Raw genomic sequence first — 20646 nt, 5'->3', positions numbered from 1 at the left:
TCGTCTCTGCCTACGTAGACACGGCGAAGATTTTCCTCTGGAAGGAGCAGAAAACTGGGCCGACCACCTCGTTATCGAATACTCACGTTCTATTTTCTTTCGCCACTGTCGATGGCACGGGACGCGTTCGACGAGCGGCTGGGACGGGGGCTGGAAAGAGGAGCGAAGGAAACGGTGCGGTGGATGCCACGGGAGTAGGGCCCCGGCTCGAAAAATATTCCCGGCTCTCCTTTGAACGTGTCGCGAGAAATTTAAGGAACGAAAGGACGCGGTGGAAGCGGGGGTGGCTGGTAGCGAAAAAGGGATGGTTACGTGAGCGACGTGGTTCTCGCGTAGAACGCCGTGGAAAGCAGCGGAAACGAGAATCAGAGGGGGAGGGTTAGTCTAACAAGACGTTGCGATCCAAGATAAGACGAGCGGTTTGCTTATGCCGTGGCTCTCTCTCGTCGAGGCCTTCGCTTAACCCAACAGCTTCATCACGCGCTTGATAAACGAGGCGGCCCGCGGTTTGTTTGGCTGAAAATCTAACCGCTCCTCTTCTGTGTGTATATTCCAACGCGTCCGTGGATTGGTCAGGGTGTTGCAAGGAACATCGTGCTCGCGGCCGATGGTCAGTAAGGTGAGCGGCGGGAACATTGGCAACGACGATGCACCCTGGTAGCTCTAGTAGCTGATACGTATGGGGTGTCCAAGGAAGCGCTCGTTTAATTTCATTCTCGTGAACGCAATATTCATATATCTATCTAGAACTGCTATAACGAACGATGATTTTTATTCAACTACACGTGAACAATGTTTGTCGAACACCTAACTCAGAACAGCCTGTATATCCCCGCACGTTCTATCGTTCGTTCCGCCTGGACGTTATGCTTGACTCGTTCGGCCGTGTGCATACGCGGTTGCATGTGGTTGCATGTCGGGATGCGCACTCGGACGAGTGAATGATGGATCGAACCTGGCCTCGTACGCAACGAACGGGGCGGCTACGGCGGCGGTTACCTTCGCAATGGCCATTCTATCGTTATTGCCGTGGAAGATAACAGAGATACAGCTCGAATCCAGGCGTTCCTTGGTCTACGTCAATCGAGATAGGGCATGCTCACCTTCCATTCTCCCCTGCCACCCTCTATTCTCTTTCTCCCCTCGCCGTGTACGCGTAGCCGTCTCTTCAGCGGCGGCATTCTTCCGTCTTTTTCGCGACATCGAACTCGACTGGAAGGTACGTCGACGGTGCGCGAGCAGGCGAACGACGACGGGCATTGTTACGGCCACGGGAATGCTCTTCTTTCGTCTCGAGTGAAAATCCATATCGCGGCTCCACGTACGCCGGAACTATGCCACCCTGCCCACCCTTTCGCGTCCCACGCGCACCAGGGTTCTTCGGTCGGCCTATCGTCGCATCGTTCGCGTGGTTCGCGTTGCCGGGTCGGGCGTCCGTTTCGCGTCTTATCGCGGCACCTGAGGCGAGCCAGATCCTCCTCCGCCCTCTCTCGCCCACGAGCTATCCATTTTTCCCAACCTTTTCACGCTGCGATCGGATCGACACCTCTCGACGCATCCAGCCCTACCTGTACCTTGCTCCTCGACTCCGGTGCAGGGCTGATCGAGAGACATTTTGGTCTTAATACGAAGCTCCATATAAATTAATGCTCTCAGTTAGATTTATTCGTTATCGCTGTTCTACATTCTATTGTATTTTCAGTTGTAGGTGCAGCAAGAGTTACAGCAGCATCATCCAAAAGCTGAAGCCTGTCTTAATTGTCTACTTCCGGAAAATGGTGAGCGTTTTATGGAAATTCAGCGACTCGTATTTTTCTAACCCTGATCTCGACTGCGTGAAGAGGTCGAAAGAAAATTGGCTAGCGAAGAGTCGAACGCGCGACGAGTCTTTATTGCACAATATTTGAAACACAGTCCGTATCGGTGGGGAGTATGATTTACCGGTGAACGCGTCGATCATCTTTCCCTCGATCAACGGTTCGGCCGCAATCGTTCCCGTAGTTCCCATCGTGGCAGCCCTGTTACAAAGTAATTACGTGAAATCACGTGGAACGATGTTCAGCGAGGCCGCGCGACCGTGCCGATAAAAACACAGATCGTCGACTTCAATAAATCCGCGCAATCCACGCGGGAGAAATTCAAGCGTCGGGCGCACACGCACCCGCCGGACGGGGGTTGCTCCGCGCGAAATTGTTACGGATCGGGCGTCCGGCTCATTGCGAATTTAACCGTTTAATCGAAACCCCGGCCGGACAGCGCCGCGAACGTTACGAACAACGCTTTCATGAATACAAACCCGCACGCATTTATATTTGCTTCTGTAATCATTTCACGGATCACTGGCTCAAACGTGCCTGATTATTACTTTTTCATTTACGGGCCTCGCAGATGCCCTCGGGGGTGTGCGGTTTACGCTTGCTCGCGAAATCGCCGGTTATCGCTCGTACCATCGAGTAAGTGGTACTTAAAATTATAATTTTATTTACGCTGCCGGTGTGAGGGAAAAATGTAGGTTAAGTGATGTCTGAAAGGCTTTAATAGAAAATGTAAGTCGGTTCAGACGGTGCTTGGATTTCACGATGGAAACCTTCTGGGATCACGCGGATGATTTTTAATTTTAAAAGATTGTGGCATATATTTTTTTAAATATATCTTTTCTCTTCGCGATCAGCCTCGAAAGGTATAATCTCAAATATATTTTCTGCAGTCTCCCATTATCAGTTCCGGAGATACAGAATTTTACTTCTCAGCTTTAAAAAATTGTCTCATTAAGGGATGATATTTAAAAATCAGCCTGTATATATTTCAAAGCTGTACGATGTTTATGCATCGTATTTTGCCTGCGGCCAGAATTAGCCGCTATCAAAGTCCACGCTAATTCACCCCTAACTTTGAAACAACGAACTTCATCAGTCTCGGCTATAATGCCCTGCAGGTCGAGTGGCTGTCTACTGATTCGGGACCATTTTTCTCCGCTCGTAAAGACCGATAATAGACCGCAAACCCATCGACGCAGACCGTTTTAATGAAACTATTATGGCGTTCCATCGTGCACCGCTTTACCCGCGATAAAATAGTTGCCCGTGACGCATGATCGCTGGGTTACGGTGGCGGTTGAAATTCGTCGCTCCCAATAATTGTCTCATTAATTTGTACCCCGTAACAAATCCGTCTCCGCGTCACGGTATCGTTTCGCGCGGTCGTCGCGTCGTTATGCAAGCACGCTTCGCGGTCGCATCCACGTCCACTTTTTCCGCTTAAATCTCGTGTCGCATCGAACGATCGATGAAATTGTTAACGATCCGATCGCAACGCACCGATATTTAAAAACTGAAATTTAGCTTGAAGTTCTAATTATCAAATATCAACGCTAGATTACAGAAACTCTTCACTGTTGCTGGACTATACTTGGTTTGTACATAAAGCTTGATTGGAAATCCTAATTCCTGATCGAACTGATGCAATAAATCGGAGAAACTTAAACATTTTCCACTTTCGAGCAAAGCAATGCTCGCACTTCAAAATTAATTTTCGTTACAAAGCCGAGGAGTCGATGAAATATTTAACAGCGATAGACGAAGGTGTACTTTTTCATCGATGAAAATACCATGATACCTCCACGAGATAATGGCACGGGAAAAGACACATAAATATGAATGAGATTTACAAAGCAACATCAATTGAAACCGTTCGCGTCGCGTCTTTTTCTTCGTCGAGGAAAATCGATAAATATTTTCAGCGCTCGTTCCCCGACATTTTCATTTTCAGCTCCCCCGTGTTGCTTATTCATCGATATCGATACGCTACTTTCGAATTCACCCCGTGGTCTCGTTTACTTTTTAACTGCTAACTCCTCGATAACGAACGCGCATCATTGAACAGGGTGAACGAACCGTGTTTTCGTTAAACGCGATTTCATATACGATTTCACTGGGAAAGCATTTTTACGTACAAACGGGATGAACGACGGAGGGGAAAAAAGGCCAAAAGCCAGCCAGCCCGTTCGCCTTTTAATTCGCCCGTTCGGCCCACGAGTCCTGCGACACCGGTCGCTATTCGTGCCGGGTAGCACGCGGCACGTTATGAAACAGATTTCCTGCCCGTGGAATTTTCACCGGGACATCCGACGAATATACGTTTCCCACGAATTCTCCGGTCTGTCGGGCCTTAGACGCGACGTTTCGCAAATTTGAAGCGACACGCGCGATACCTTACATAGCTGGGCGCATATCCGTGCTACGTGGAATGTCTGCGCCAGACTCTACGCGAAAATACCTGATGTGTTTAATATATACGCGTGCACTGTGCGATATTATTACCGTGGCATTTGATGATCGAACGCTCGCCGATATAGAAGCCTCGATATTTCGGACAATGAGATCCGCTTCTAGAATGGGGCCAATAACGCGTGGTCCACGATTAGTACAGTAATTGTCGACTGTAACTGATTCTGATTAGACGATCCTGATATTTTTCGAATGCGTTTCCGTCAAATATTTGTTCAAGGTAGTTTTCAGTCTAGTTTAATTACAGATATGCGACGAGCGCGCGCTAAGAATTTACAGAGAGTGAGCATGCGAGGAATTCGATAGATAGCCCTAATGGCCCCGTGATTTACACGCTGGATCCGTGCCGCGGTTTATCCATCTGCGCTTTCACGTATCAGCAGGTTTCCTTCCTTCCGGTTTCACGGTGGCGCGCTCGCAGCGTTGCTATCGCTTCCCGTCGGAAACACAACCCGATACCAACGACACCCCCGACCTTTTATTGGGCCACGTTCTCCAGCGAAATAAAACGAGCCCGTTATCCGCGATAAAACGCGATGCATCGCCGACACGTCGAAGCTGTTAACGATAATTGCTTCCTGTGCCAGCGGATCGTAATTAGAAATGAGCGAAAACAAGTTCCGCCGCTTGGCGCGCGCCAACAGACGTACGATTTAGTTGGGGAGACGACCTTCCCTTTGAGGCGCGCGCGGAGTTTCGTGCGCCACGGCAGGGGGATGAAACGATAGTACGGATCGTCATTATTGGAAGGGCACCACGGCAATTTACGGGTAAAGTGTCAATCCTGGGGCGGATACAGGCGCCACGGTTAATTTGCTTTGATTTTTACCCTCTTATACGCGCCCCACGTCACCCTTTGCTGCACCCCTAAGCTTTTCGTCCGACCTCCGCGCCCCACTTGCAAACTTGCCGTCCGAAAGAGAGAATGCTAGATTAGTCGCGAATATGGCGCATGTCGAAACTTGGAGAATTGTTCGATTTAGAGTTGACTCGTGACATTTTAATCGCGATTAGTTGAATATCAAATTATCCGAGAGGAAACTGTTTTACCGAATCTGCGTTCAAACGCAAATATATGTCTTGAATATGTTAAAAATGTTTGATGTTGGGTAGTCAATAAGAACTTCCGACAGGATTTATGAATTCCGAACGAGATCGCAAAAATTCGATGCATAAGATTCCATGTGATATGGTAACTCACATCGCAAGGGTGCAATAAAAAACTCCTTATTTTGAGAGAATATGTTCAGAGATTTCAAATCTATTCTTCTAACATAAAAATTCGTGATTCGGTCTGAGAAAAATCAATTTGTAACCACGTATATTTCCAACTTGGACATACGTCCGGTTCGCTAAAAAAAAAGTATTATAGCTCGTTTGAAATTTATATTTAAAATATCTCCTCGGCTAAATATTGGAATACTAATGTCAAGTAATATCCGAAATAAACGAAGACGCGAGAAATTCTGATATTTCGACGGGCGGTGAAAAATTTTCCAGCGTAAAATTCGAATCCGCGAAATTCGCTCGCCCTACATGCGAAATCGCGGGCAAAAAAGTTTGCCTCCCAACCCTATCTATGCGAAATATGATTACCGTCGACCGCGTGCATAATTAAACGAGAACCACGCGGGATCCACCGGAGCGAACAACGCGCAAATTGAGGTTCGACGTTCAGAAAGGCTCGCTTAATACCGACTGACCAACTGCTCTCAATTGCCACCGAGTGGAGTACACTTTTTTTGCCAATGAATCGCGCGTGATGCAGGTTGTACCTGGCCGCTAAACTGTACTCGTTACCCGTGGAATGGAGACCTACAAAAAGGACCAGTTGGACAATTTTATCAGCAAAAAGACGTCAAAACCATTCCGGAATGGTGGCCTGGCAACTATTTGATTAGAGCCTCTGCTTGTCTATAACCTTCGAAATTGAATTCAACGAATTTTAGCAAAAAAAGAAAAACTTGTTTGGCTGCGATCGATGAGTGCAAATTGATATTCTCGTTTTTTTTTATTCTTTACTTTCTGTCGTATTCGTTTCAATTTTGCCCTATCGTTCGACGCGTGTCATCGACCGTCACCCTATATCTAACATCAGAACAATCTACTATTTCAACGAGTTCGATTGCGTTAGTCTGAATCGCGATTTTCTCGAGGCACTCAACAAGGGAGGTAAATAATCAGCCCTAAAACGGCCACCCTTTCCAGGAACGATTGGGGGCCCCGCGTCTAATTCGCCGCGGTCGTTCGTGCCTTGGAAAATAGGTTGGATTTGAATAATAGTTCTCTTACGTCCGCCTCACACCAGAGATCCGTGCACGGACATGCAAATTTTCAGTAACTGTTTTAGAATATGTGCCGTCGCGAGCCGCTCGTAAAACCCGAGCGAATTCAGCCGACGTGCGGCGCTACTCTATATAATATGTTAATGACACATCATTAGATCTCGACCGCACGTAAACGATCTCGTAGAATAGTTATCAGCGTTTGTAGGAAAACACAAGGGTGGATGTTGCGGTGAAAGGAGAAAAAGAGGGTGAAATGATGAAAAAACGTTGTTGCATAAACCGAACGATGCATCTTTGATGCACCATTCAATATTTTAAACACTTGCGGTTTAATTTCGTTTGCCGTGCGAAAGTGTAAAAATTGAATTATATATTAAGTTACTGATTTATAGCATTTGCAGATATGTGAAAAGAAATGTCGAATTCCATCGACTCGAATAGTGCTTTTCTGGAAGTTCTCGATCACACGCATTAACTATGGTAACGGCATCGTGTCAAGAACCCGACGTACGTACTATTTCTTCCTAATTAGCTATCCTAATATATATGGTAATGCGGGAATATTCGAAATTATACGGAATATTCGCGAAAGCCGAAGGCACAGAAGGTTTCATTATGGCAGTGACAGGTAGCGATCATCCAGGTTCGAAAACTGCAGAATTAATACAGCGCGTTAGAAATCGAGCTAAATTCGAATTGCCGCATAAATTTTGCAAAGTATAACCATTTACAGATACCAAACGAACTTAACCTAGATACGAAATTTTACGCGTTAAATGGACGCGCGGTACCATTCTGGTTCTCAAAGAACATGGCTGCCATCGCGTTCCACGGGGACAGAAATTATTAATTAAAGATATGCCTGTCATTAAAGCACAAACACACGTTCTTTTCCCTAGTGTGCCCGGTAGATATCGTGCGACCCGGTTTCTCCGTGAAAATACGTCGCGTTTAATATACAATAACGAGGCGACTCGGTGAGAAAGGAGATAGAGAGACGCGTGACATTTTCGCGCGGTGGCGAAACCGCGAGGTCGGCGGAGTTGTAAAAATTTCTCAGTATTAAAAAATAGCAGAAAAAATTGAAGAGAGGGGTAGTGGCCAGGGTTTTATTGTCGCGATCCGCAGTTTGGCAGTATCGATGTCGCGTACCGATGGATTCCCTTTATCCGGCGTGGTTACGCGCGCAGCACGCGTCCGCCGCGTTTAACAAATCGATTCGAGCGAAATACTTCGTTGCCCCGGTATCTGGGTCATCCGCTTAGAAAGCTTCCGTTTCGAATCTATCGCGAATTCGCGAATACACGATGATGGCTATCCAGGATTTTGTGTTTACATGTGTTCAGTGTACGAGTGGACGGAATTCGTTTGGAAATTAGTAATTTGTAGTTATCGATCGGTGAACTCGTTAGAATTTGTCGTAGCGCCAGCGATGCAAGCCAGAATTACAAAATGGATGTTATTCATGAAGATCTATATTCTATTATCCGTATCGTTCGAACAAGTAACTCGATGAATCTTTGATTCTGATGAAAATTTCAGACAACTTTCGTCATGTAACTAATTTCAATGTTTGAACGAGCGATTAAGAATTAACGCGCGAACTTGCGATTTCGATGTTAATATTCTCGTGTGTGCTACTGTTCGCACAAAATTCGACTTTCTATCTCAACAGGATAACGAACAGTATACAACTCGCGTAAAACGCGTCACCAGAGAACTCTCCTGGCAGCGCACCCTATAAAGCATCGAGTATTTCGCGCGGAGTTTGCTGGTAGAGATTTCACGAGTCTTTTTTTACACCCACCCCGGTCCATTCGCCGATTCACTCGCGCGCTCGCGAAGGAAGTAAAAAGCGTCGAACGTTTCCGACGTCGCCGTCGACGGTGTTTGATTCCACGCGTCGAGTATTACCCGGCAAACCGGATGTACACAGAGATCCGACGTCAGAGGCGCCTCGATGCACCACCCCTGGTGCGCGGCCCCTGCACGATGGATTCACGAGGGCGGAATTTCGAATCGGAAAGCAATATGTATTTGTTGTCGCACGGTTGCTGGCGCCACTTTCATCGGCCCATTCGAGCTTCTGATTTGTCCCGCTGAATGGATTCAGTAGCCAATATCGATTTAAAGAGATCTAAGAAAAATCCTCTTGCAGTTCGTAGTAGCAGTTTACATACGTACCAAGATACAGTGCTTCCTAGATTTCTTATCAAGCAATCCTCAATTTATTTCTTAACGAAAATTATGTGACTCTAAAATCTCCGCGTCGAAGACGCGACTCCGCCATTTTGGTAGCCTTAACGATGAGTCCGCTAGCAGGTCCAGAACAACGCGCCTAATTGCGCTGAAACAACGCACACGTACAAATAATATATATTACCACAAATCCGTTACTCGACAAAGAAATAATTTTTTCCATGCCCGCTGTTATCACTTCCTGCAGTCGACCGCGAGTTGCTTCATCGAGTTTTCATTCGATTTATCGAGTGAACGGGTGGATAGCCGCGGGGCCGCGTAATTCTCGTTGTCTCGACGCGTCCTCGGTGTCCGTGCACGCGCGATTGAATCGAATCGCGCGATACGAGCGGGTCGTCTCGAAAAACTGGGCCAACGGCCCGGGACGCGCCCTCCGGTTCAAATGTTAAGCAGCTGGCGGATGAGAAGTTGGCATCGAGTGCTCAATTAACCCGACAATGGCCACTTTCGGAGTTATCAGGCCCTGAATTCTGCTTGCTCGTTAGACTTTGACCGTGTTATCGATATTCGCGCGTACATTAACGATCTGATTGCGGCTCGCTGATTCGAGCCTCGACGGTACCATCGACTCGAGCTTTCGAGTGGATACAAATCGCGTTCTTCTGGATGAAGTGTCGCGACCTTCCGCTAGTGTCTCCAACTGTACTTGCACGAAGCTTCGTTAAGAGTCAAGAGACACATCGATACTCTGCAGAGCTGGAAAGTTGGCTCACGGAACGACGTTGAAGCTAAAGGAGTGTTCGCGTGACTTTGTCACGATGATATGCAACGCTACTTTGAGGTCCATTTTTTTCGATTTTTGGTTACATTATTGCTCAAAAATCCCTCTTTTACTGTTTCAATAGTACAGAGACACAGTTAGCAGTTTCAACACCTGTCATCGTACGATATAGAATTGCGACAAGCGAGAGGGATGCGTGTTGTTCCTGTGTCGGATGTCGCGAAAGGATGGTTCTTACGGGGCATCGATGCACGAACGCATGGGACTAATCGATATTTAATGCAATTTGCATGTATGATCGCCATGTTCGGCCAGCCAGCGGCCCGTGTCGTTGTTCCCGTCGCAATCATTCCGTGATTTCCGCGATACAATAACAATCGAGGCCGCGCAACTGCTACAGCGCGCGAGTGATATTCGGAAAATTGTTACCGCCGAGGCGAACGCCGAGTTTCGTGCCTGGACAATCGTTTTTTATTTTGGAGGAGCGCCAGATTCCTTCGGTAATGCTACTTTTTGGGAACTCCCTCGATCGATGCGCGGACCCCGTTCGCTTCTGGATTCAATTTCGAAACAAAATTTACACCGTTTCATATTCGTTACTTCGACGTCACGCGGCGTATATACGATAAATTTCCAACAATATTTTATATTTCATAGATTAAACACGGACCCGCTGTTTACAGTTACGTAAAACGTTTCCAATTTTTAATGATTTTCGAAAGTGTGCCTGCTCACGACGACAAAAATATTCATACGAATTCGCAATTTATAATCCTGATTCAATTTTCCGTACAGCGTATTCAAATTTATTTTTATAACGTGTTAGTTGCTATTGAAAATGGAATAAGCGGGATGAACGTGCGGGAAGCGATTTTTGTATTCAATATAAATCCTCATTTTAATATGTTATATACGTAACTGCTCGCCCGGCGACATTGTTACGTATTCAAATTATTAAATGAGAGACCCCATTAATAAAAGAATGCAGAGGTCCGTCCGTAAATCTAGCTTTTACTATCTCATTATCACGCCGTTCGACGATGCAAAGGGGTCCACGATGACAGTAAATTGAATAGTTAAATCGAGGCTCCGTTCTCTTCCCGGGTCGCTCCTTGACCTTTGCGCCGTCCGATCCAGATTTATAGGACACCATTAATTCTCACCGTGAACCTGGCCTGGCAGCCGCGTTCGCATGTTTCATGCTACGTTAGGTAATCAATCGGTTCTAGTATGATTAGCTCGTAGAGTTGTACCAGCACCTTATCGTGGCGCCTCCGCGCTGTCCAAGCGTCTGAATACGTTTAACGCTTCGCTGACGGAAGGGTCTTGGTGTAATAATTGAGCTATAGCCTTGCGCAAACGTATTCCCCGCCTACCGGACCGTGCTGCCTACATTTATCCCCTATATCGGCTCTTATCGCTTTTCCTTGGACACTGATGCCTCTCCATCCGTCGACACACTCTATATACCTGACTATACATTCGAGAATTCCGAGATCCGCGGTCCTAAGTGCAGGTACTTCCCCATTATATAGCTCCTTACCCTCACGGACCGTGCACCATCTTTCAGTGGTCGCACAATAGGTACCGAGAGGAGGGTAAGTCGAGTAGCTAATGGAATTCATTTGTGCTCCGTTACGTGCCGTTTGCCTTTGACAAGCGCGACCCCATCACTCTCTGATTTCGATTATTCGATAACGGTTTAATATCTACTTGGAGGGAAATCGATTGGCGGTACGATGGTAAAGAGAAAGGGGTCCTATAACATTTTCTAAGAGAATTTTCGAACACCGTGTCGAACGTATTTAACCGATGGCTCGATCGAAGGCAAATGGAAAAGGTATCGCCGTGGAAGAGGCCTCCGCATAATCAACTCGACCAGAACGTTCCCTCTCGCGGCGCATTTTGTTTTTACTTTTTACACGTTTTACCGAACTCGTCGAAACGTTTCAGTGCGCGTGAGCCGCTAACAGAGAGGCGGAGGGCCGTCCGCCTAAAAATACCCAGCAGAACCGTGTACGCGAGTTTCCGGTCCATTTCGTCCGGTTCTTTTATACGCGCGCCACTCGAACGCATAGAACTGTGCGTGGGGCAAATAACTGGCGGCGTAGCGCGGGTATCGATTGAAATATTCCGTAGAAGAGAGAAAGGGACGAGGGAGGGAAAAAAGCCTCCGTGACGTATATCGCGGGCCGGGATGCGTCGTAGCGAATGATTCCTGAAAAGATCCCCGCGAGCGCAAAAAACGGCACCGGCGCTCCGCGTTTTTATCGTTCCTGACTTTTCGAATATTAAAACCGTTTATCGGTGCTGGACTCTGTCCGCGTTGCGCGCGCTCACCACCCCCGTGGCGCGTAATAAGTGTCCGCCATCGCGAAACCAACGAATGTCCCACCGCGTTTTCCTCTTTCCTCGTATCCGTCGCTTTCACAGTCGTGCCAGTTCTTTTTCATCGGTGCAGAAGTTCAAAGGTGCGGTGGCTGGTAAAATGTGGTCAATTATATTGGATCACCCATAACGTCGACGTAGAATTTCTGCGGATCGTAGATCTACAGGTTCCAGAAGTTGTACAGGCCAATTCGATTGATCCTAGTTCGCGAATCCTCTGAGTTTACAATTCACAGGTATCTCACAAAAACCGGCTATTTACTGCGATTCTTCGATCGTGCTGAAAAATTCCCCATTCACCGGATGCACGTGACCCAGCGGAGAGAAACCGACTAGCCAATCTTCCCGTCTGCGCCAGCCTAGCCAGCTCGATCAGCACGAAGCAGATTGAAGCTGGAACTGGTCGAACTCGCGTACTTACCTGCCGCCCACCCTCTACTGATTCTCAATTCACTTTCCCGACGAGTTCGCGAACCAATTCTTGGCTACACTATCTACTCTCCATCTTTTGAAATACTTAATCAAAGTCGTAGGAGAAAAGCCAGTGCACGGGTCGAGGAAAGTTGAACAGGAGGGAAACGATACCCTCCCGCGCGGGCGCAATATCCGTCAGGGGGATGATCGTGCGTCGATAAATTTAACAACACTGCGCTGGCCCCTTGAGAAACGAATCTATTATTCGACGAGCTAATTACGCCGCTTTTAGCAGCCGTTTAAGAGAAACATTTATCTTGCGCGAACGACTCCGCGCTATTGATTTTGCGCGTACGCTTCTCTGTTTCTGTACTCGCTTTCTTATTGGCGGACGGACGGGTTACGACTGGCTGATTGCTTAACGAAATTCGCGAACGAGACATCGGTTCCCTTTACGATATAATCAGTCGGATCGAATAGGCTGATACGAAGGGCTGACAGGGGAGATTTGAAAGTGGTGGCGAGGTAGAGGGACGATTCTTTTTCTAAATTGAAATCTATCGACAAGTGTAAAATGTTGAATAAATGAATAAAAACACAGCGGCTGTATGTGAAAAAACGAAATATTTGAGAACGAAACGTTTATTGGAACGAAATTTTTCAGCATTATTAAAGCTCTGTTATCGCACAAATTATTCGTTATTAACAAACGTAATGAAACCGACCGAAAATATTAACTACACTGCACGTGCTCCGATATTTTTCCTGCAATTATCGCAGTGTTGTGAATGTAAATTTTGATACAATTCGATGCGCACGATGGAATGAAAATTCATGAGAAATACAAATGGTACCCGAACTTTCAAACGCGAATGATAACAGATATGAAACGTGTGCGTTGAAAAAAGGTTTGACATGAAACTGTTGAATTCTGAATTGGCGAATCAATCTTTACCATGTTTCTGTGGACAAATGGAGAACGTAATAGTAACACTCGTAACTGAGAATTAATTCACGGTCAAATGAAATACAAGAAATGACAGAAAAAACCAACCCCTTTTCCTGTAACTTTTTATGAATAGAAACGATACCTACAATATTTGAATAAAATTGTATCCTACGTTTACTCGCCATCGCTAAACTTATTTTTCTCAATATTTCCTATATTTCAAGTCAACAGAATTGCACGCGATTTGTTCTACACTATTTATCGACGGAACGTTAAAAAGATTTATCAAGTCCAGTATATGCTCGCAAAATTTATGTGCAGTTTCGCGCGTTTATCACCGCGCACATAAAAGGTTTAAAACAAACACACCGTTCAACAATAAAACTCGGTGAAATTTATAGCGCCCAGTCATTCGTATTAGAAAGGCATAATAGAGTGTTGCACTAACGATTTAATGCAGGAAAGAAAAACCAGCTTCGATAAAATAATAACAACAGCCAGACAATCGCAGTGGTTAAAATTAGCCGACTAAACCCAGGTCCTCGCTTGGCTACGTGTATCGGAAGTCGAAACCAACCCCTTCTCGCAACGGTAATAACTTTTTCGCGCTTTCCGATACAATTTTCCGACTGTTAAGGAGAACGAATGACAAGGTGGTATCGATATTTATTACGTTTAATATCAGCTGCCGCGTTTCCGTTAATTGTACCGCACGGCGTGGGTTGTGCGCTACGTGGATGGGTCGCAGCGGAAACTAGGGGTAATTCTCCCAGAGGACTGCAATCTCGGAACATCGTTGGAGCGAGATAGAATTGGGACGTAGCATGCCTCGTCGTAGGTGTGAAAGGGATGTTACGGCGAGGAGAGGGAAGAAGAGGAGAGAGACGGTGAACCATCTTACCAAGAGACGGAGAGGAGGACGAGGCCGTATTCGCGTGCACGTGTGTACGTGTATTTTCGAATTCGTGCGTGTATAAGCATTTGCGAGGGTATATATGAGAGAGAGAGAGAGAGAGAGAGGGAGAGTCTAAGGAAGGGCTGCGAGGAGAGGATCTCGATGTGCTTTAATCCTTTCTGCAACAGCCCCGTTGCCGGTCCCGATCGGACAACGCCGTTTGTCCGGTGTACAATTAGTAGAGCGGAAGCTACCAGCCAGCCGGAGTGTGAATTGACAGCTAAGCACCGTTCCGCTTAATATGTCTACTTAGCGACTATCTGCTCCCTTGTTCCCTCGGTGCACGGGAACAAAGACGATCGATCATGGATCGACGCCTCCTCTGGCGGACGGAGTTAAGGAATGCGAGTCCAGCTGGCGAAGTTTCTCCTACGGCACCGACGGTTTTCGGCGGGGAACGGTTAAGCTGGAAAGACAAATCGGAAATCGATTCATCGGCGGTAGTCGGGGACGAACGTTGCTCTTTCCTGTGTTTTCGACGGGGCGATGTTTAGAGAATGGCTTGTAGTATCGAGGGTGAAGTTGCTTAGAGCATTTGTCTTTCGATCGTTGTCTTTAGCTGGGGAGAACGACGGGAAGAGGATCGCGTGTATCATTTAACGACTCGAAGTAGGAAGTGGAATCAACTCGTCCATTACTGTGATCGTGAAAATAGAATATGCAGGGTTAATAATATGAGTCGCGTTTAAACATTACCGAGTGACTCTTTAATCCTGGCTGAGGAGCGGCGAGAATCGACGAGGGTAGAATTTTTAATCAAGAGACAGCTACGGCAAGGTTGTCCCCGGCGTGCAGCTAATTGTGCTCTTTAATCTTTGATTCCTCGTGTTCCGACAAGCAGCTCGGACTGCGTAATTAGCAAAGGAAGCGCGGAGATCTAATGAAACCGTCTAGGATAGCAGAAAGGAGGGGATGATTAACTTTACAGCTGATACGACTGTTTACCGATGTCGCAGCAAAGGCATCGCACGGCCGATTTGACGCGCCTATCGCTTCATTTGTCGTCCGTGTGCTCAATACTCATTAAGGCGTGGCAGCGTTGGTTCTTCTTTTTTGTGCACGGGACTCGCGTCCCCGATTGCCGGCGGACGGGCAAATCTAATTTCCCAATTAATGCTTCGATTGCAAAATTGCAAAGGCGGCCGTTTTTCCGCAACCGGAGCATTTCTGTTTCCTTTCGAGCGAGAAATGTTAATAATTACGCGGCGAAAAGGTTCCGCGCTACAAATTTCAACGCTGAACGAAACGCAATTTCAATGAATTTACATTTCCATGGTACCGATATCGAGGTGCTCGCGCTCGAGCGATCGAGGTACACCGTAGCCCGCGGTTTAACCGCGAAATTTCTAAAGCATTTTCCAATTTTTCATTCCCGGTTAGGTTGTTCGTCGCCGCTATTCTAATGTCGGAGCGCCTATCTCGGCAAGCACCCTCGAAGCTTTCCATCGGGCAAAGCAAATCAAAACGTTCGGTCCGCCGCGATTCAATTGAATTTTTCACCGTCGAGCACCCTTCGCGGAGGGTACTAAATGAAAAAGTAATCGTCGGGTAAATATATTTGTAAAGCAATTAAGGCACGCGAATGGTTGTACTTGAAGAGTAATCTGTGTAAAACTATTTTCACGCGTATCAACGAGCGCTACGCTTGATCGTGGGGCGAAGGACTTTATTCCGCGCACCTTGTTCAAATCGCATTTACGGGCGACCTCAAAAATTGCGCGATTTTTCTCTATTTTAACGCTACGTTTTCATTACGAGCACGTGGAACGTTAAACGGGCGACGTATTTTAAAAGCGGGACACGTGTTATTAATTTTTCAGGGAATGCGAAACTGCGCGTTGCGTTTTATTTATCCACAGATACGCTCGTTAATTTTCCATCGAGAATTCCTTCGTGCGCGAGCGTCCATGACTGAAAACCTCTGGGTTCTAATGATACGCGTGATTAAACATTTCCGCTTTGTTTTTAACAATTACTTTGCAAAAAGGTTGGTTCGTATTCGTTACTGTTAATGAATATGCACACTTGGATAACGCAAACCAATCTTTATCGTACAAAGGTGCGTTAAAAATATCGTACGAGTGTTCCGATAGTTCCGAACAGGATTTCAAGCGTTCATTGGGACCGGAAGTAAGGTGGCGGCGGCAACGACCTGGTTCCATTCTTGTTTTCAACTCGCGGGATCTGAGGCGCGTGCACCTCAAAAGAATCAGACGTTATCCGAGGAGAGAAGTTTGCCAGGAGAGCGGTAGACAGACATAATTTAAATTAAAATCATTCAGCACGTTAAATCGCCGAGATTGAGCAATAAGGAAACGGAGAACTTGGAGCGTAAATTTTCGCCGGCCCGCGAAAACAACTCCCGTAAAAAGACTGTTTAATTTACCGCGCCGCGTTATTTAACAAGTCCGAATGATTAAAGGGCTTTTTCGCTGCTTCCATCTTAACGCCGATATTGCATTATTTTCACTTTGCACGATGGTGACGCTCGTTGGAATTTCCTCGAAAATTCGCGACGTCGTCGCGTTCCTGCAATTCTCCCAATTATCGCATCCCCTCTCACGCGTCCTCTTTTTCTTTTTTTTTTGTTTTTAAGAGGAAACGATACAATTTTTGTCTTCATTTTTCTGAATTCATAGACGACACCTTTCATTAATCAATTCCACGCGAAAAACGATATTATGCCGATGACGCGAACACCCGTACACAGATTACGTTCAACGCCAATTACGCGTCCCGGGTAATGCTAATGTACTGCGTACGGTACGGGCTAATTACTGGCATCAATCCTGCGCATAACACTTGTCGATACGTGATCATCAATACATCGTTACGCCGACGATACTGTTTCGATCGCGCAAACGACGAAGACCGGCGGAACGATCGGAGCGTGGTTCTTTTACGAGATAGATGGATGCCGTGATTGTGGCGATTCTACGAGGTGTACATAAACCGGATGAATCTTACGAAATATGAGTGTACGGGTCTGCGAGTCGGAGGTAACGCGCGGTTGCACAGAATCAAGTCACGAAACGTTTAACGTCGTTCCGCGTTATTCAGTCGCCGCGGAGTTATTATGCGCGCACCTCCAACCGAAATGGCGTACACCGGGGCTCTTATGAAATAACGCAGTTCAGCTGCTCCTCTTCGCGTCGTCTCGGGGCGCGCATTAAACATTTAACGCGCGAAATATGTGTCAGGCTTTCACGCGAGTTATTCCGCGTCTGGTGGTGGTTACAGTGTACCCTCGGCCACCGCGAGCACTGTTTTCCGCCCTTCGTCGGTCCCCGTTGCTTCTTTCCCTGTTAACAGTCGCGTTCGCACTCGGTTTTCGTCGAAATTTCGCGCACCTCTAAGATACCCGAGGCGTCAACGGACGAACATCGCGATCCTGAGAACCGAATTAATGACCGCGATCGCGATCCCGCGGCATTTGACGCGCAAAGTGGCTTTTATGCGCGGTGTTTCATCGAGCAACGCCCTTTCGGTTATAAACGACTCGCATACATAGCGCGGGGCTCAGCTTGATAAATTTAAAACATTCGCGGCGCGAACCGCGAGAAAAATCACCGAAACGATCCGGTCTACGTCCGCACGAACGTCTTCCACGCTTTTATGGGATTGCCTCGCGGCCAGCGATCCTCCTTTGAGCGTCGAATTAATGTGACTCGGCCGATGCGTGGCGTACGTGACGTGGATGAGACATGAGAGGATAAGATCGTGGGTTTTAAGAACAGACAAAGTGAAGTGCAAGGAGAAGGAAATTAAGGGAATATCGTGATACGTGATATTCTTATCGGGCGCGAAAGCAAACTCTGTTACGATAATAAGTGGAACCGTTAATCTCGTTAACGCGAAAAGTGCTTATGGAATACCAGGCGTCGTACGTGTTTTCGCGTCCAGTAAAACAGGTGGAATTCTGTCTCGAGGCGGTGTGCAGAACGTCGCGTCGTATCGCATGCCTGAACTGGTAGCTCCCGAGGAGACTCGTGAATTAGAAATAACGCGAGCGCCCCTAAGCAAGCCTAAAACAGCACAGCGCGCGAATATTTTACCCTCCGTCCACCATCGCGCTCACACCCCCGCGTCACAATTTCTGGGCGCCGGAAATTCGAGCGTACAAGATCGTGGACTTCGGAATCTCCAACAGTGGCAGCACTCGGATTTACGTGTTTTAACTAGAGACACGTGGCTTCAACTGCGGTTTTCGCGCGATAGCGAAGCGATTAGAGGTTTCTCACGATTTTAATCCCGAGCTGCTTCCGAATCTACCGTTCCGCCAGAGAAATGTAATATCGTCATTAATTATTAACGTCCAGCAATTTTACGACTGGAGCATCCGCTGAGTGTGTATATACGCGCGTCAGAGAGCAAACAATCCGTATGCACCGTCTGTTTTTTGCGTTTCGTATAATCCGGCGATGTACCTGAAAAAGCCGCTTACGCGTACGAGAACGATGAAACAATTTTCGAGCTACTAGTCGCAGTCAATTACCAAAGCGCCGTTTATCGTTGTTCCGTTTTTGCATCCACGCTTCACGAATTTTCGAGAGGCGTGCTCGAGTCGGACGAACGATCGAATTAACGAAGGAATAGTTACGAATAGTTACGTCAAGTTACGTTTGAAAACTATGTGGATAGGAAAAACAAAAATAGTGGACTACATATTTCCGACACGTAAGTATTCTTTGCCAATCTTTATTCAGAATCTAAATGGAAAACGGTCATAACCGATTCGTTGAAATGTCACGACATTTTTCTACCTGTGACCTAGCGTTATCTAATGTTACCTGGTTGAATAAGGATTATTGTGAACCTATGCCATTTAATTTCTGGGGGAACGTCAATTTTTAGTCAGAGGTTCGCGAAAGTTTGCGTGCCTCGATAAAGATGGAGAAGTTTTGCGACTGATATATTAGCAGGCAAAAGAGAACAGGTTGCGTCGACGTCCAACGTGTAACGCAAAGTTTCACTCGCGCGCAGAACAAATTGTCCAAGATCCGACGTTCTCTATTATAATATCAACCGCATTGATGCGCGGTGTGGAATTACTCGCTGTAACGCGCGTCTCACGCAAAACGCGCTGGCCCATTATTAAAGTTCATGCAGCAAGTTTTTCCTTCGAGTTTACGCGTAATACGAGGTGGGACGTTCTCGACGGAACATCCTGTCGGTGAAATCCGTGAACTCGTACTTAAATTTCCTCGTAATAAAATGAAATGCGCTTAGAATCCTTGTACACCTATAAAAATGTACCCATAGAAATTCGATTAGATCGCTTCGTTCTATATATAAGGATATTAAGTGCTTTAAATCAGAAGTATAAATTTCAAATTGTCGACTCGTACAATATTGTCGCAGGGAATTATTAAATATTTTAAAGTATCAAGAAACACTTTAAAAGTATCGAAGCGTATCTATCAGAAGTGTTTTAATTAAACTCCGCGATATCGATCAACGCTGACCTCCATGGTGATCAACTTGTTAAGAAAGTTCCGAGCGGGTAGTAGAACTTTTAAAGTACCAACAGGACCTACTATATCATGAAAAGCGAATACCATTAATCTCACTTTTAAATCTGTCCCGTCCTCGGTATATTACAATTACGAAGTTCGCTGGTGTACATAATTATCGTAGCAAGAACGAAATTATCAAGAGTAAAAAACTCGCCACGGTACGGTCGCTTTCATTACACGATATTTGATTTATCTCCTTCTAAAAGCAGCGTAGCGGCGAAAGCGGGGAGAGCAGCGTGTCTTCCGTTGTATCGCGTTAATTAATAAAACCCGGCACAGTCGCCTGTTCGCGTCTTCGCTGAAAACGCTCGCCTGCAAAAAGATCGTGCACGTAGACGCGCACAGCTCTGCTGTAACGCGATTCATCCTTATCCGAAAGGCTTCGAACACTCGAAACCTGGTAGCAACGGTCGAGTGAAATTTTCATCCGAGCTCAGCCGGAACTCGTTTCAACGGACAACGATGCAACCGCGTCCGCGTTCGTTTCTTCGCCGTTCAAGTTTCGCTGGTCGATCCGATGCTCGAGGCACTCGCGACGCGCTGGCTGCCTGGTGCCTCTCTCCTATCTTCGACGAGATGCGGTGCTCGATGCAATTTACGTCTCTGCACTTATCCGCGGACGGATATTTTAGCGAAGTTCTTTTCCACGGCCAACGTAACCCGCCTCCGCGGCGCGTTACGTATAAAACTTTCAGAGCGTGGGGTGGCGCGGCCGAGAGGAGCGCGCGCGGTACCCGCCGCCAGGATGCATCATGCAGAATATCCATACGTCCGTACCCGCCGACCTCCTCCCGCAGTTGGACGGCTGGTGAACCGAACTCGCTAAAAATTACCTATCTGCACCCCTCGGACGCGTCAGGCGTGCTCGTG

The 20646-nt window shown here is 46.8% G+C and overlaps 1 protein-coding gene across 1 annotated transcript in view; it reads left to right on the top strand.

Moving 5' to 3' along the window:
* The first annotated feature begins 1714 nt into the window (after positions 1–1714).
* The window catches only part of Kek5 (leucine-rich repeat, immunoglobulin-like domain-containing kekkon 5 protein), a 148039-nt gene continuing 129107 nt past the window's right edge, over positions 1715–20646 (top strand). Inside the window, exon 1 of the mRNA XM_076911025.1 lies at positions 1715–1778. The gene's annotated coding sequence lies outside the window, so the exon portion shown is untranslated. The remainder of the gene's footprint in view (positions 1779–20646) is intronic.

This window comes from Xylocopa sonorina, chromosome 3, assembly GCF_050948175.1.
Source record: "Xylocopa sonorina isolate GNS202 chromosome 3, iyXylSono1_principal, whole genome shotgun sequence".
In the NCBI taxonomy this organism is placed as follows: domain Eukaryota; kingdom Metazoa; phylum Arthropoda; class Insecta; order Hymenoptera; family Apidae; genus Xylocopa; species Xylocopa sonorina.
The sequence above is the reverse complement of the archived record's forward strand: the minus strand, read 5'-3'. Positions and strand labels throughout refer to the sequence as shown.